The sequence below is a fragment of the Enhydra lutris genome, unplaced genomic scaffold (assembly GCF_002288905.1).
Source record: "Enhydra lutris kenyoni isolate GAN:26980312 unplaced genomic scaffold, ASM228890v2 scaffoldscaffold80, whole genome shotgun sequence".
NCBI lineage: Eukaryota > Metazoa > Chordata > Mammalia > Carnivora > Mustelidae > Enhydra > Enhydra lutris.
Window position 1 is genome coordinate 1 of NW_019154164.1, and position 15,644 is coordinate 15,644.

The following is a 15,644-nucleotide window of genomic DNA, read 5'->3' on the forward strand; positions in this document are numbered from 1 at the left end:
CGTCAGGGTGCAGTGGATGTGACCGGGAGGTGTCCACCCTGGGATGCGGGCCGATGGACGGGACAGAGGAGCAGCAGCGTCGTGCGTTGGCCTGGTGTCCCGGTGGGCTGGGAACGGCCCCGGGCCCGGAGGCGCAGGGGCGCCCCTGGGGGTTGCCCCTCCCTGGCCTTCCCCTCCGGCGGGAGCTGTCCAGAGTTGGAGCCTGGGCCGGCAGGAGAGGCGGTGGCGAGGGTCCCGGTGCCCGGGACCCCTCCGTCCTCTGGCCGCGGGAGGTGGACCTCACTGTTGACCCCACGGCCGGTGCCCGCGGGCCACCGCCGACCTTGGTGCCTGGGCCCTCGGAGGCCTCGGGGTCAGGCGGACCTCTCAGTGGGTGGGGTGGGGTGGGGTGGGGGGGTAGGGTCCTGACTGAGGACCGGGCACCGGCCGTCGGGGCGTGGCCGGGGCTCCGGGCCCAGGACCAGAACCGCGTGTGTCCCCGGGTGTCCCGCAGAGCGGCGCGGGCCAAGATGGAGCCCCGGATGGGTCCGTGGCCGTGGCCGGGGCCGGGAGCCTCGCCGACCCTCGCTGGGCCCCGTGAGCCTCGCGCTTGCTTTTGGGCAGGCTACGAGGAGCCAGAGGAGACGAGGCTCCCCGCTCCACCCAACCCGAGAGGCGGGAGGTCTCCCCGGGGAGAGCGGCGGAGACCTGGGAGCCGCCATGTTGCTGCCAGGGTGGACAGGGCTTGGCCTTTTTTCTTTGGCGAAGGGCGGAGGGAGAGGCCCTGGGGGGAAGGGCCACTTGGCATTCGTGGTGCAATACTGCCATCAAGCGGAACTCTTCTGCGATCCCGGGAGCCCCCGGCTGCGGCCGGCCTGGGAGGGAAGTGGGCGCCCCAGGCGGGACAGAAGGGGCCCTGCGATCCCAAGGTGCCTGGCCCTTTGGGGAGGCGCCTCCACATCGGTCCTTTGATGACCAACCCCGAAGCAAGCGTGGCGTTGGGACGCGGAGGCAGGAGCCAGCCGGCCCCGTTCTCTTGTCGTTNGTTGGGACGCGGAGGCAGGAGCCAGCCGGCCCCGTTCTCTTGTCGTTTCCTTGCCTGCTCCTGGGGTTTGGGGGTGGGGTGGGGGAGGGGGCTGTTGGCGAAGGGGGCCCGGATCGGGAAGTGTGCAAACTCCCGACTGGAAGGCCCTGAACGGGCCCTGGACTGGCGGCTCTGCCTGAACTTGGGTGGGGGAGCCTTTGGGTAGTTAAGACCAGAGGCTTGTTGGGCCTTGAAATTCATCATAATCTTAAACAAAATCACATAGCATGGGTTCTTTGTGGTTCCCCATAGTCAACCAAGCATCTGGACCTTTGGCACAGTTTTATCTTTGCTGGCTTTTGTAGTGGAATTTCTCTCTGAAGGTGTTTTTTGAGTCTTTGAGCACATTCACTTTTCCTCGGTGCAAAAGTATGTTTGCCCTTTTTATTCGCAGTGCTTTTGATGTTTCTTTTTGCACCCGAACTCCAAGGCAAAGACTACTAAGTGGTGTGGATTAGGACTTATGTTTCTGTTACAGAAACCGGCTAAGTGATGAACCTCATTTGTACTCAGGATTAGATATGGAGCCTAACTACCCAGTGACAAAGGGATCTGACACAGAATGAGACCCGTCAGAGTCCAGAAGAGAACTACCCTCAGGACAAAGAAGTCAGGTTAAAGGAGACCTTCTTCTGAGCCTGAAATAGATTTATTAGCTGAGATGCCATCTCCTGGGGTCTCCAAGGATTCTGGCTCAGGCCTTTCTCCAGAGCTCCTGGAGCTAGTTCTCTAAGTGTAGAGGGCAGGAGAGGAGCAAATAATTGAGGACACCATGGCCAGTCATTTACATTCTTTACCTTTTTTAGCCACCTTCACCCCAAAATTCCTGAGACTTCCATCTGGAGAAGGCATGGCCCTGGCTTCCATTCACCCCTGGTTCTCCAGGCCTCAACCCCATGCTTGCCCCCACCGCTGGGGAATCACCAAGAGGTTTGAAGACACTGCCTAAAACTCAGAGCTATTGGGTTGAGTTGGACCACAGATAAAGACTGTCAAGGACAGAATTCAGGTACATCCTTCCAGGCACATAGCCTTTTTTTCTAGTCCCTGACAGTCTTTATTGTCCACTTCTGGAAAACCCTCTGGGGTGGCTCGTGCTCTTTGCCTTGCTCTTACCTGTTGTGTTTTAGTAGGGAAGCAAGTCTCCAGGCTCAGTTTCTCCTTTCACACACACCCCTTGTTTTCCATTCTCCTTGTAGGGTGTTGAAACCTGCTCCCTGCCCCTTCATTTCATACTTGTGCGTCACTTAAATATGTGTATAGGTGTTCTTATGTGGGCTTGTGCTTTGGGGGGGTCAACCTTCTTTGCCAAGCCTTGGTTCCAGGTCCCAACAGATGCTGACTGGTCCCAGTTCAATGTGGCCTTGGGGAACCTGGCTAGGTCTGTCAGTGGAACATGTGACTTTGGATTTCAGGGTTGTGAGTTCAAGCCCCACATTTGGTGGAGAGCTTTAAAAATATGGTCTTAGTGTGCTATTCTGTGCAGGCTGATAGCTGCACCCACGGAGCATGGACCATGTGTGTCTTCCCCAAAGAAGAGGACCTATGTCATATACCCTTACACTGGGAGGGAGACCAAGAAATAGGGTGTTTCTGGGCTACAACATTTCGGATAGCTAGTGCACAAAAGAGTCCTAGATCCACCCAGTCCGGAATCTGATGTAGTGAAACTTGTCCCATTTTCTGTTCTATCCCATCATATCCTGAGTGGGTATCTACACCTTGTGTCACATGTGACAAGTTAGGCCTTCTCAGATACTGTTGAGCATGGCACCCAGGCTTTTCTAAGTGGGAGACAAAATACAGAATATAAAAAATACAACTCTAGCACTAACCTGCAATCTGAATTGTTCTTCCTTGTGTGGGTCTAGTACCAAATAATCAAATTCTTCATCTTTCCTGCGAAGTGCTGCCCCAGAGAGGGTAACCACCTCCTACCCTTCCCCAGTTTATATGGTTTTTGAGCCTGGATCTTCCAGGTTTGGGTTTCTCATGGTCCTGAGACCCCACACCGACCATGCTTGCCTCTTCATCAGAGGCAGGTTTCCACAGGCCAGATGTCCTGGGAGTAGGAGCCTCAGCTCTTTGTTACCTCAACGTGGTGGCTGCTGAGGCCACACCCATGCAGTGTGGGGAGGCTGGAGGCCTGTGGTAGGCAACCTGGTACACTGGTCTCCTTGTTGGGTGAGCTCAGCTCCATCCACCCTGTGTCACCTCCCTCTCCAATTCTGGAGGCATGCCCATTTCCTGTGTCCAGCCCAGAATCTTGTGGGTGCCCCAGACCCACCCTTCCTCCATCACAGGCCTTTCTGTGTGGCAGCGGGGACAGATCCTGCAAGCTTTGTTCAAAAAGGTTCCATTTGATGGCACCGTTGCTCCAGAAATGACATTCTTGGTTGCTGTGGGGCCTGCGCTCCTCCCTTTCGAGGAAAAAGGGCTCATGTAGGCCCCAAAGCCATCTAACCCCAAATAGGGTTGCTCTATTGGGGTGTTGGGAGGTAGTAGCTTTTCCTGTTGGGCTTCCTACTGGCAGTAGGAATGTACCTGTAATGACATCCAAAGGAATCTATGCAAGTGTGGATCCAGTTCGACATCTCTCTAAGAGTTTTAAGCGCATGTTTCCTGGTAACAGGGACCCTGTGGTTTTTGTTGTTGTTTTGGTATACTTGTGAATAGACCTCCAAGTGGCAGTGTTTGGGCAGAATCTTTGCTTTTTGAGCACATGGGTTCAAGGCAATAGGTGGCACAAGTTCTTGATGTCTCCTTTTGTCCTTGAGGTATTGCCTGTCTTCTTCTGTGCTCCTCCAGCATCTTCATCCAGTTTAAGGGCTCAGGAACAGGCTCAAGAGGGTGTAGGCCATTGTGGCAGCAGGAATAAATGACAGAGCCCAGGTCTGGTTAGAAGAAGGGAGGTGCGTTGCACAGGCTCACCTCCAGGAGCCTCAGGCAGTCAAATCAAAGGAGAAATCCTTACCCTTGTGTGATGGCCACTCCCAAGTTGTCTTCCTCTTTGATCCTCTGCCCCACAGTGGGACAGTGGGGACCACGTAATTTTTGTCATGAGATTTTTTTGTGTTCGACAATAATGAAGTGCATAGATACAGAGGACATTCTCCATTTCCATTGCTCTGATCCCCTAAAGCTCCTGTAGTAATAATACTTTTTGTATTTGACTGTTCTCATAGCCTGGAAGTCCCCTGCTCTTGGCACATCTGTACAAAGCCAATGCCCTGTTGTCATTTATATTTCCAGTGCGTTGGATTCTTCCTGGGGGCCAAGGCATAGGCTATTTCAGTTGTTCTTTCTCTTTGGACACTAGGTTCTCCTTTCTTTCTTGCTACTCTTCTCTCTTCAACCTGGGGCTTTGGCACCTGTGGTACAGTGTCAGGCTGCCCTCCCATCCGGCCTGCATGTGTCACCGTCTACTCCAGAACCCGGGGGCCATCACTGAAGAACTAGGTCCTCAGGCCCTGTCCATTGTCTCTTGCTATGGGGTGGTTCATCTTCCTCTTGACTCCACTGTCAGTGACAGTGGGATGCTGCACACCTACGTGTCTGGCTGCTAGATGTCTCCCATTTAGACTCTCTGTGGGTACCTGAGCAGCTGAATTGGTTAAGGGTCCATCTCTTGATTTTTGGTTTGAGTCATGATCTCAGGTCGTGAGATCGAGTCCCATGTTGGGCTCTCCTGGGTGTAGAACCTGCTTAATAAGATTCTCTCCCTCTTCTTTACCCCCCCAACCCGTTCCTGCTCTCTCTCATGCTCTTTCTAGAAAAAGAATGATAATAAATAAAAGATAATAGAAAAATAAAGTGTTTTTTTTCTGCCCCTGCTGCAGGCCGATGGCTGCACTAGACCAGACGTGGGAAAACCCAGGAGTCTCCACAAAGAGGATCCAGTTCATATACCTATATGTTGGGAGGTTGCCATGGAATATGGTGTTCTGGGCTGCAAAGTTCCTGAACTGTGTGAGGAGAATACCTGGATTCCCTCACTGTGGGACATGATGTCCACCTCAAGGTACTAATCCTGGTCACATTTGCTCCTGTTCCCTCCCCTTCTTAGTGCATAGCCACACCCTTTGTCTTATGGGGCAGGTAGGGCTATCTGGGATGCCATGGGGCCTGGGACTCAGATTCTTTTTAGTGGGAACCAAAGTATACAAAAAAACTCTAGCTCTAACTTGTGGTGCTCCAGCATTACTCTTCCTTATCTGCATCTAGTACCAAAATCATCAGGAAATTCTTTATTCTGTCTGTAGAATGCTGCCCTGACAAGGTGGCTGTTGCCTCCCCTTTGTCTTGTTCCTGTGGTGTCTTGGCCTCGACACACCAGTCCTAGGTTCCTTGTTGCCCTGAGACCCTAAGGACTCCACAGGCCGAACTTGCTTTGGACTGAAAGTGGGGATCCACAGGCCAGATGACCTGGAGTATGAGCTTCAGTGCCTGGGTTCCTAACATGGCGGCTGCTGAGGCCACGCCCCCACAGCCTCCTGAGCCCTGCATTCTTAGCAGCTGGAGCTGGGCTCTCTCTATCCTGTGTTCTCTCTCATATTGGAGGTTGCCAGGTTGCTGCATCTGATCCAGAATGTTCTGTGTGCCCCAGTCCCACCCTTCTTCCTATCATAAGATTTCCTCAGGGGAGCCACAGACAGCATCTCCAAGCTTCGCTCAAAAAGTGTCCACTTGATGGCAATGTTGCTCCAGAAAAAGGGTGGGGGTGGGGCGTGTTAAAAGCCATCCATGCTCTTTAAATGGGGTTGACTCTACTGGGCTGTTAAGGCGGTCCTGGTTTTTTCCTTTGGGTTTCTTGCTGGCAGTAGGAGTATACATAGAGACACTCAAGGAATACATATATCACCACATCTCAGAGTTTTAAGCTTGCATTTCCTGGCAAAAGGGACTCTGTTTTCTCTGTATTCTTATTGAATGGAGATCCATGTGGATGTCCTGGGGCAGAATCCTAGTTTTCCAAGGACACTGATTTATAGCAATAGATGTCGTGATGACCCGGATGATCCCCTGTTCTTGAGGTATTGCCTCTCTTCTGTGCTCAACCAGGTACTGTATCTGGCTTAAGGGCTCAGGAGCAGGCCCTAGAATGTGTAGGCCATTGTGGCAGCAGGAAGAAATGACAGGGTCCAGGTCTGGTTAGAAAAGGGGAGATGGGTTGCCCAGGCTCACCTCCAGGAGCCTCAGGCAGTCATTCGGCCATTGTGTGCCCCCAGGATGGTTGTGGGTGGGTAGGGGTCCATGGGACGGTGGCCCTGTGGCTCCACAGTTTTGACCTTAGTAAGGATCATTTGTTCAGCAGCCTTTTCTAAGAAGCTGTTCTTTTTTTTTTTTTTTTTTAAGATTTTATTTATTTATTTGACAGAGATCACAGGTAGGCAGAGAGGCAGGCAGAGAGAGAGAGGAGGAAGCAGGCTCCCTGCTGAGCAGAGAGCCCGACGCGGGGCTTGATCCCAGGACCCTGGGAACATGACCCGAGCCGAAGGCAGAGGCTTTAACCCACTGAGCCACCCAGGTGTCCCTAAGAAGCTGTTCTTGAGAGAATGTACTCTACCATCAAACCCCTAGTGGTTTGTTTATTTGTACATACACGTGGAAATATGTACATATACATGGAAATATGTATTTCCAAACTCCTCTATTTTCCGTAACTGCCCTAGAGAGGCTACCATGGGTAGAAATTTCTCCCAGTCAAAGCAAAAACTCTTAACATGGCTTGGTGACCATTCCCTATTTGTCCATCTGTGTTCTAATTCCCTTTCTGCATCGGGAACGTCTTGTCATTTTTCATCATGTATGTTTTAGCACTGAATGCCACGGACAACAATGAGACACAGAGGGCCATCTACGTTTCACCATTTTTTGTTCCCACAGTGCTCACAGAATAATAACATTCTTTTATTTTTGGCTGCCGTTCTAGCATATAGGGAGTCTTGGCACATCTGTGCCAGAGTAAACGCTCTATTCTGCTTGAACCTGTCCTTTTCTTTTTAAAGAGAGCCAGAGTGAGCACAAGCTGGGGAAGCAGCAGGGGAAGAGGGAGAAGCAGACTCCCTGCTGAGCAGGGAGTCCGACCTGGGGCTGATCGCAGGACCCTGGGATCATAACCTGAACTGAAGGCAGACACTTCACTGACTGAGCCATTCAGGCACCCCTGTTTGTTTCTTAGTTTCTAAGAAAAGAAAGAAACTACCTGGGTAGGATGCCTGTGGCGGGTAGGAACAGAAGTTATTTCATGTGTCTCTTCTCTTTGGACATTAGATTTCTCTTTTCTTCCTCTTCTTTGACAGGAGTGGCTCTGAGGCTGCGTACAAGTATCTGTTTACCAGAGTTCAAGTGTGTGTGACTGGAATACATTTTCCAATGTCAGTGTCCACCCAGAAGAAATCAGTTTATCAAACCATAAGTCAGCCACATCCTAGAGTAAATGCCTTATCACCAGAAAGTCGATGTGGTGCGTCTGTTTGGGCCAGAGAGGAGAAAGTTGGTGCCCATTTCCCCACATGTCACATGAGCTGCTGGTCAGTTGAGGATCGATTTGTAGAGGAGGATCCTAAGGATACAGGACTCTGAATTCTTTGGGTCAGGATATGCCATTGATAGGGGACTAGGGGTGCAGGTCTTATTTTAAAGCTTATTAGGTAAGATAGGCAGAGAGAGTGGTACCTAGAAGAAAATACGCCTTCGGCTGATAGAGCTTACAAGGCAGTTCCAAAGAAAAGTGGCCTTCATCATTGTGAGCCAGTGTTTAGGGCTTGAAATGTCCATGTCGTTTGGTAATAAAATTGGGCTGGTGGGAAATGGGGAAACCTGGTAATGAGTTTGGGATGGAGGGGTCCTTTCTGTCATGATGAAAATGTTATAAAATTGATTTTGCTGATGTGTATACAACTCTGAATATGCTAAAAACCATTGAATTGTTCACTTGAAAGAAGTGAATTGTATGAACATGTATTTTTTAAAAAGAGGGGACCTTAAATCAACCTGCTGACTTCTAATCTTAAAAATCAGAATATCAGCAAACTAACACAAAGCAAAAGCAGAAATAAGGTAGGGATAAAGGAAATACAGAATAGGAGAAGGAAACTAAACATCAGTTTTTTGAAAAGATTGGTTAAATTGATAGATCTTTAGACTGAATGGAGAAAATAGAAATAAATGAAGTTAAAAATGTAAGGCAGGGGGAAATTGTGGTCTGTCTATGCCAGAGAAATCAGATGGGTGATTGGATTGTATTATGAACAACTGTACCTAACAATTAAATAATAAGGTGAAATTAGTAGAAACATATAGGTTACCCAAAACTGACTCAAGAAGGTATAGATGATCTTAATAGACCTGTAGCAGTTCCATATTTTGATTAAGCAGTTAAAAATCTCTTATCACATACCATTCCAGGACAAGATGTCATCACTGGGAAATTTTACCACTTAAAGAGGAATTGGCACTAATCCTCAAATCTTCTAATAAATCAGGAACACATCTGTATTAGTGTCCTTCAGAGAAATGAAGCCAGATAGAGAGGCAGAGAGATTTATTTTATGAGATTGGCTCATGTGGTAGTTGAGGCTGAGAAGTACAAAATCTGCATGGTAGGCTGGCATGCTTGAGATCCATGAGATAGGAGTGTTACAGCAGAGAGGAGGTAGAATTCTATCTTCCTTGTGGGACTTCTGTCATTTTCCTTGTACGACCTTCAACTGATTGGATAAAGCCCACCTGTCTTGTAGATAGTAATCTGATTTGATGACTGAAATATTAATCTCATCTAAAAATACCTTCACTTCATAATTTAGACTGGTACTGGACGAAATATCTAGGTGCCATGGCTTAGCCACATTAACATACAAGATTAATTGTCTTAATATCCTATGTCATTCTTTGAGACCAGCATTACCCTGGTACCAAAGCCAGGCAGAAATAACACAAGAGAACTACAGACCAATGTATTGTCTGACTATACACAAAAATCTTCAGCAAAATGCTAGCAAACATAGTCCAAGCATATTTAAAGATTATATACCAGGAACAAGTGAGTTTTACCCAGGAATGCAAGGGTGGATAGCATGAGGAAATTAATCAGTGTAATATACACATAAATAGAATGGAGGTGAAAACCCACATGATCTTTTTTTTTTAATTTTTTAAAAAAGATTTTATTTATTTATTTGACAGAGATAACAAGTAGACAGAGAGGCTGGCAGAGAGAGAGGGGGAAGCAGGCTCCTTGCTGAGCAGAGAGCCCGATGCAGGGCTTGATCCCAGGACCCTGAGATCATGACCTGAGCCGAAGGCAGAGACCTAACCCACTGAGCCACCCAGGGGCCCCTGATCATTTCTCTTGATGCAGAATAACTCCTTGACAAAATACCCTTTTATGAGAACAACAAAAATAGGAACTTCTGCAGCACAATAAAGGGCATATGTGAAAACCCCATAGCCAATGTCATACTCAGTGGTGAAAGACTAAAATCATTCCCATGAGGAAGAGAAGGATGCCCACGATTGCCCCTTCCAAATTCTAGCCATAGCAAAATTAGGTGAGAAAAATAAAAGCCATCCAAACTGGAATGTCTTTTTGTAGATAACATGAAGTATCCCAAGAATACATACACACACTAAATGAATTTGGCAAAGGTGCAAAATGTTAAGATCAATATGCAGACATCACTTGTGTTTGCCATCTCTGCTTATGGCAGAGGAAAGTGTACACATAGACATGAGGAAGAGAAGGCACTGTGAAAACAGAACAGAGATATGTGGCCATGAACCAAGGGATACCAAAAGTTCTGGAAGGTAAAGGCAAGAAAAAAAATGGTCTCCTGTAACCTCTGTGGAGTATAGCCCTAACCAACATTTCGATTGTGGACTTTGGCCCCCAAAAACTGTGAGAGAGAAATTTTTGTTGATACAAACCACTCAGTTTGTGGTAATTTGTTATGGCAGCCCTAAGAAACTAATACAATTATCCTTATACCACTTTAATTCCCTTGTATCTTCTACATGAATTTCATATTCCCTATGGTGTTTCCAATTTTTTAGATAAATAAGGTGGTGAGTTTACAAAGGAAAGGGGAAGAGTCAGCAGTCACATTCTTTTAACATTATACCATACTTGTGCACACCTATGCAGTTAATGTGCAAATAATGACAACCAGTGCCTAGAAGGTGCCCTTAGGTCATTTGACTCTGTGGGAAAACCTCTAGTCATGGTTTTTGCCTTTGATTATTTGACTCTCCAGAGAATCTGTTGCTGCTGTTTTAAGAATCAGTTCATGGAGTTCAGGTTTATATATTTATTTCTGCTTCATTTCATAATTTAGAGCAGACAGTATGACTGTGGAGCAGGACATCCCTGAACAAAGGTGATGGTAGTGGGTATATTACAAGTTAGTAGAGGTAAAAGAGTTGGAAGAGGAGGAGCAATTCCTATGGGCAGAAGTGGTGCTAGGAGAGCTGGTGATGGGAGGGCCCTCTATCTGCCTATGGGTGTAGTGGAGAGGTCCTGGAATTTATGAGCAACCTCCAAATCCAAGTCCATGTTCCTATATTATAAATAATTCAGTGTTTAAATACTTTTAATAGAATATGTAGCCCAGAGTGCATAGCAGTAAACAGTTGTGACTTTTTATAGATTATATACTGCATATTAATTTATCAGCATTCAGTGATGTCACGGTACTTGCAAAGGAGTTGTATAGATATTTGATGAGCACTTCAAACACTACACAGTGACTAGTTCTGCTAGCACTCTGATACTGAGAGAGTTGGCCTCCTTATCAAAGGCCTTGTGAAATAGTACTGCAAAATAATGAAAACCTAGATTTCATGATAAACCTATGCAAAGGAGAATCCTTGGACTGTTAGACTAGTTGGTTCACATATAGATAAAACAAGGTCATGGGCTGATCCTACGGGAGTGGAGCACCAAGAGTCTCTCTTAGAGCAGTGGGGACTGAGCTGTTTTCTAATACCAATAACATTATAATAAGTAACAATACAACTTATCAAAAATTTTTCCGCATTTTTGATCCTCGTTGGAACTCCATAATGTAGTTAGGAAAAGTAGTTTGAAATCAGAACTCTACTTACAGAAGAGTTACCAAACTCTAGAAATTTAAATGACTGATGGAATGTCTTGGATTTAATCAGTTTTAAAGCTTAGATCTCTTAATAAAGATTTTTTTAAGTGTAATGGGATATTTTGGCATAGATAACTTTACATACCAACCTGCCTTTTCTTTTTGCAAGGAAATACCATGGACCTAATTTTTCAAATCAACATGACAATTTCCTCTCATCGGTTTTGCTTCTATAACATATTCTGTCACAATATCCAGGGCAACTTAATGAGCTTTTTCCCCACCTGAAAAAGATACGTTGTTTTGAAAAAACCTTATTTATAGAGTTACTGAAACTAAAATCTGTAATTGCCAGTAAGTCTGCTTGTGGTCACATTTTCCTTCTGACAAAATCATTTTCTTTTTTAAAAAAAGATTTATTTATTTTGAGACAGAGAGTGTGCATGAGGGTGGGGGGAGGTGCAGCGGACAGGAACTAAGGGAGAAGAACCACCAGCAGACTCCCCACTGAGTGCAGAGCCCTGTGGGCCTTGATGCTACCACCCTGACATTACAACCTGAGCCAAAACCACGAGTCGGACAGTTAAATGACTGAGCTACCCCAGGCACCTCTAGATTATTTTCTACCATTGAACTCAATGTGACAAGACAAAAAGTCTATGTAGCTTCATTACTTTGGTCTGATGTTGCTGGAATTCTGTTCCAAGGCCTTTGAATTTTTTTTCCTTGCAGCTCATCTTGAACTTGCAGTCAGTTTCTGAATTCTTCACTTCTCTGCATTAATCACCACTATGAATGTACACATAGTTTCAGGAAGGCCTTAAATAATATTCCATGTTAAATAAATGGAGGATTTTTTGCTTGCTGAAGTCTCAGACGCTCAGAAGTTCAGAGTTCCTGATTATTTTCATGACAGTTCTCTGCGGAGGCAGGGCTGGTGGCCATCATGGTAGCAAGATGAACTGTGCCCCTAACTTCAGGTAAAAATCACTTCTCACTTCTGGAAAATAAAAACGAAAAAATGAGAGGACAGAGTAGTTTTTCTTTATATAGCATGAACACATTTATTGTTCTGCTGTTGAAAATTGATTGTACTTAACTTTTAAGACTTAATTAGAAAGCAAATCCTCATAATAAGTCCTTAACACCAAATGCTGGTGAGGCTGTGGGACAGCAGGAACTCCTGTTCATTCCCAGTGGCGATGCTCAGTGCCACTTTAGAAGACAGTTCTCACACAAAACCTTTTACAAAGGTTTTATTTTTTTATTTGAGAGAGAGCATGAGTTCGGGGAGGGCAGAGGGAGAAGCAGACTTCTCCCTCAGCAGAGAGCCTGATGTGGGGCTCGATCCCAGGACCCTGGGATCATGATCTGAGCCGAAGGCAGACGCTTAACTGACTGAGCCACCCAGGCATCCAAAAGTAAACATCCTCTTACCATAAGATCCAGCGATTGTACTTGTTGGTATTTACCCTAGGGAGTTGAAAACCTGTCTGCACAGAAGCCTGTACACAAATGTTTACAGCACCTTTATTCCTAATTGCCAAAACATGGAAGCAACCAAGATGTCCTTCAGTAGGTGAATGGATAAATGAATGGTGGTACCTCCAGACGATGGAATGTAAATGGAATAAAAGAAATGAACAATCAAGCTACAAAAAGATACAGAGATGGGGGCACTTGGGTGGCTCAGTCAGTTCGGTGTCTGACTTCAGCTTAAGTTTTTGATCCCAGGGTCCTGAGATTGAGTCCCACATAAGGCTCCCTGCTCAGCAGGGAGTCTGCTTCTCCCTCTCCACTCTTGGAATCTCTCTCAAATAAATAAATATTTTTAAAAGACCAGTAGTTACGAGGGATTCCACAGGGGGGATGAGATGAATTGGTGGAAACAGGAATATTTTTTTTAGGGCAGTAGAACTCTGCTATATGATAATGTAATGGTGGATACATATCCTTATGTATTTGTGAAAATCCAAAGAAATACACCGCAAATGTTGAACTGCACTGTAAACTGTGGACTTCATTACCCCTTGTAACAAATGGACCACAGTAATGCAAACTGTTAGTAATAGAGGAAACTAGAAAGAGGGAGTAGGTGAGGGATTATCTGTGAACACTGCACTTTCTAGTCATTTCTTTATAAACCTAAAACTACTCAGAGAAATAGTCTATTAATTTTTTTAAAGAACTATTAAGCAGTTCAATTTCTTTACTGTATAACCTTGAAAAGAGATTGTATTGATAGAATGCTTAAATGAATGGACATTAATGCAAATTAGAATCTTTCTACTTCAACCTTCATTGTCTAGCATCCAAAAAGAGGTGCTACTGTGTATAAAATAGTTATGTCTTCTGAGATGGCTCAGGCAAACCACTTGTATGAAATGTTATAAGAATAAAGGTGGGAGGTTAAAATACAGTACTAGGCCAGAGAGAGCATCTGATGGGGGTGACAGGTTCCAGAATATACCACCCCAAAGTACGTCTCTTTGGAACAGGACTGTTCTAAGCTAAAGGCCGTTGAGAACCAGCCAACATAGGAAAGGTTCCAAAAATGACACAAGCTTTCTCTCATAAAGGAAATTTCTATTGGTAAAGAGTTTTCCCCTCACCAGGGAGAGGAAGGCTATTACTATTTAATTTTTTCCCCAGATTTACTGAGATGTAATTGACATGTAACGTGGTCTAAGTTTAAGGTGTACCATATGATTTGATATACGTACATCAGAGGTAAATGTACATCTAAGGATATGATTACCACAGTAGAGTTAGATAACATGCATCACCACTACGCAGTTACCTGTGTGTGTGTGGGGAGAACGTTTTAAGATCTCTTGGCAACTTTACAATCACCATGCTGTTCATTAGATCCCCAGAATAAATAATTTTATTATTATTTTGTAAATATTTTATTTGTCAGAGCGGGCACAAACGGGGAGAGGCAGAGAGAGAAGCAGGCTCTCCGCTGAGCAAGGAGCCCAATGTGGTACTCAATTCCAGGACCCTGGAAAATATCTCACTGTGGCTTATCCCAATCTTTTCTAGTATGTTGAAATTTCAAACACTCCCCAACGTCTTCATTCATGGTCAGTGACATTGATTCCGGCTTCACCGAGAAGATATGAGCTTGATCAGCAGCTTCACTGCTATCCAAGTTTAAATTTTTCTGAATCCAGGGCACCTGGGTGGCTCAGTGGGTTAAGTATCTGCCTTCAGCTTGGGTCGTGATCCCAAGGTCCTGGGATCAAGTCCTGAATTGGGCTCCTTGCTCAGCTGGGAGCCTGCTTCTCTTTATCTCTCTCTGACAAATGAATAAACAAAATCTTAAAAAAAAAAAAAAAGATTTCTCTGAATCCATGTTCCCATTTCCCCTCCTAAAATTAGCTCCTTGTGTGTGTGTGTGTTTTTTCTTTTTAAGATTTTATTTGACAGAGAGAGAGATCATAAGTAGGCAGAGAGGCAGGCAGAGACAGAGGAGGAAGCAGGCTCCCTGCTGAGCAGAAAGCCCAGGACCCTGAGATCATGACCTGAGCCGAAGGCAGAGGCTTAACCCACTGAGCCACCCAGGCGCCCCTCCTGTATGCTTTTTGAGCATAGTGCCCAAACAAACACACTGTCCACAATTTCCTTCTGTAATGGTTTATTGCTACATTTGTGGAGAGGCACATAATCTACTTGTAACTTAAAAACCATACAAGTCCTATGTGAACGGAAAGAGGTCTTTTAGAAGTCCACTAATCCTATCCTCTTTCCTTAGTGATGCAGCTAAGATCTAAGAAATATAAATGACTTAAAACCACAACCAATTGGTGGCAAAGCTAAACTCAGATTTTACAATGAATTCATATTATTTTATTACTACTTTATATCGCCTCTTAAAAGGACTCAGAATAAGAGAAGGAATACAGATAGTCACTGGAAGAATGTAAGTTCTTCCATTTGATTACAGAATAAAATGGAGTAAACATTGCTAAGAGGTTTATTTAAAATGGAGCCAGGAGGATACTGAAAAAGTGCGACTTATATTTTCTGTCACAAACTCCCAGAACTGTCACTGACTTCAGCTAAAAGCCAAGGCGTCTGCTGCGTGTTCAAATTGAACATATATGGGGGCATGCTGGTGGTTCCTTTGGTTAAGTGTCTGGCTCTTGATTTTGGCTCAGGTCATGATCTCAGCGTCATGAGATCAAACCCTGCATTGGGGTCATGGAGCCTGCTTAAGATTCTCTCTTCCTCTGATCCTCCCACACCCTGCTCACACGTGGGTACATGCTCTCTCTAAAATAAATAAATAAATAAATATAATCTTTAAAAAACACTTGAGCATAAATGGACTTTCTTCCTGGCACTACTCTTAACAACCAGTCACATTTCATTCAAGACAACTTATGTAAATTCCCTCTTTCCTCCTTAAAAACCTTTAGCTTTGTCTCTCCAGAACACACATTAAAAAAAAAAAAAGATTTTATTTATTTAACAGAGAGAGA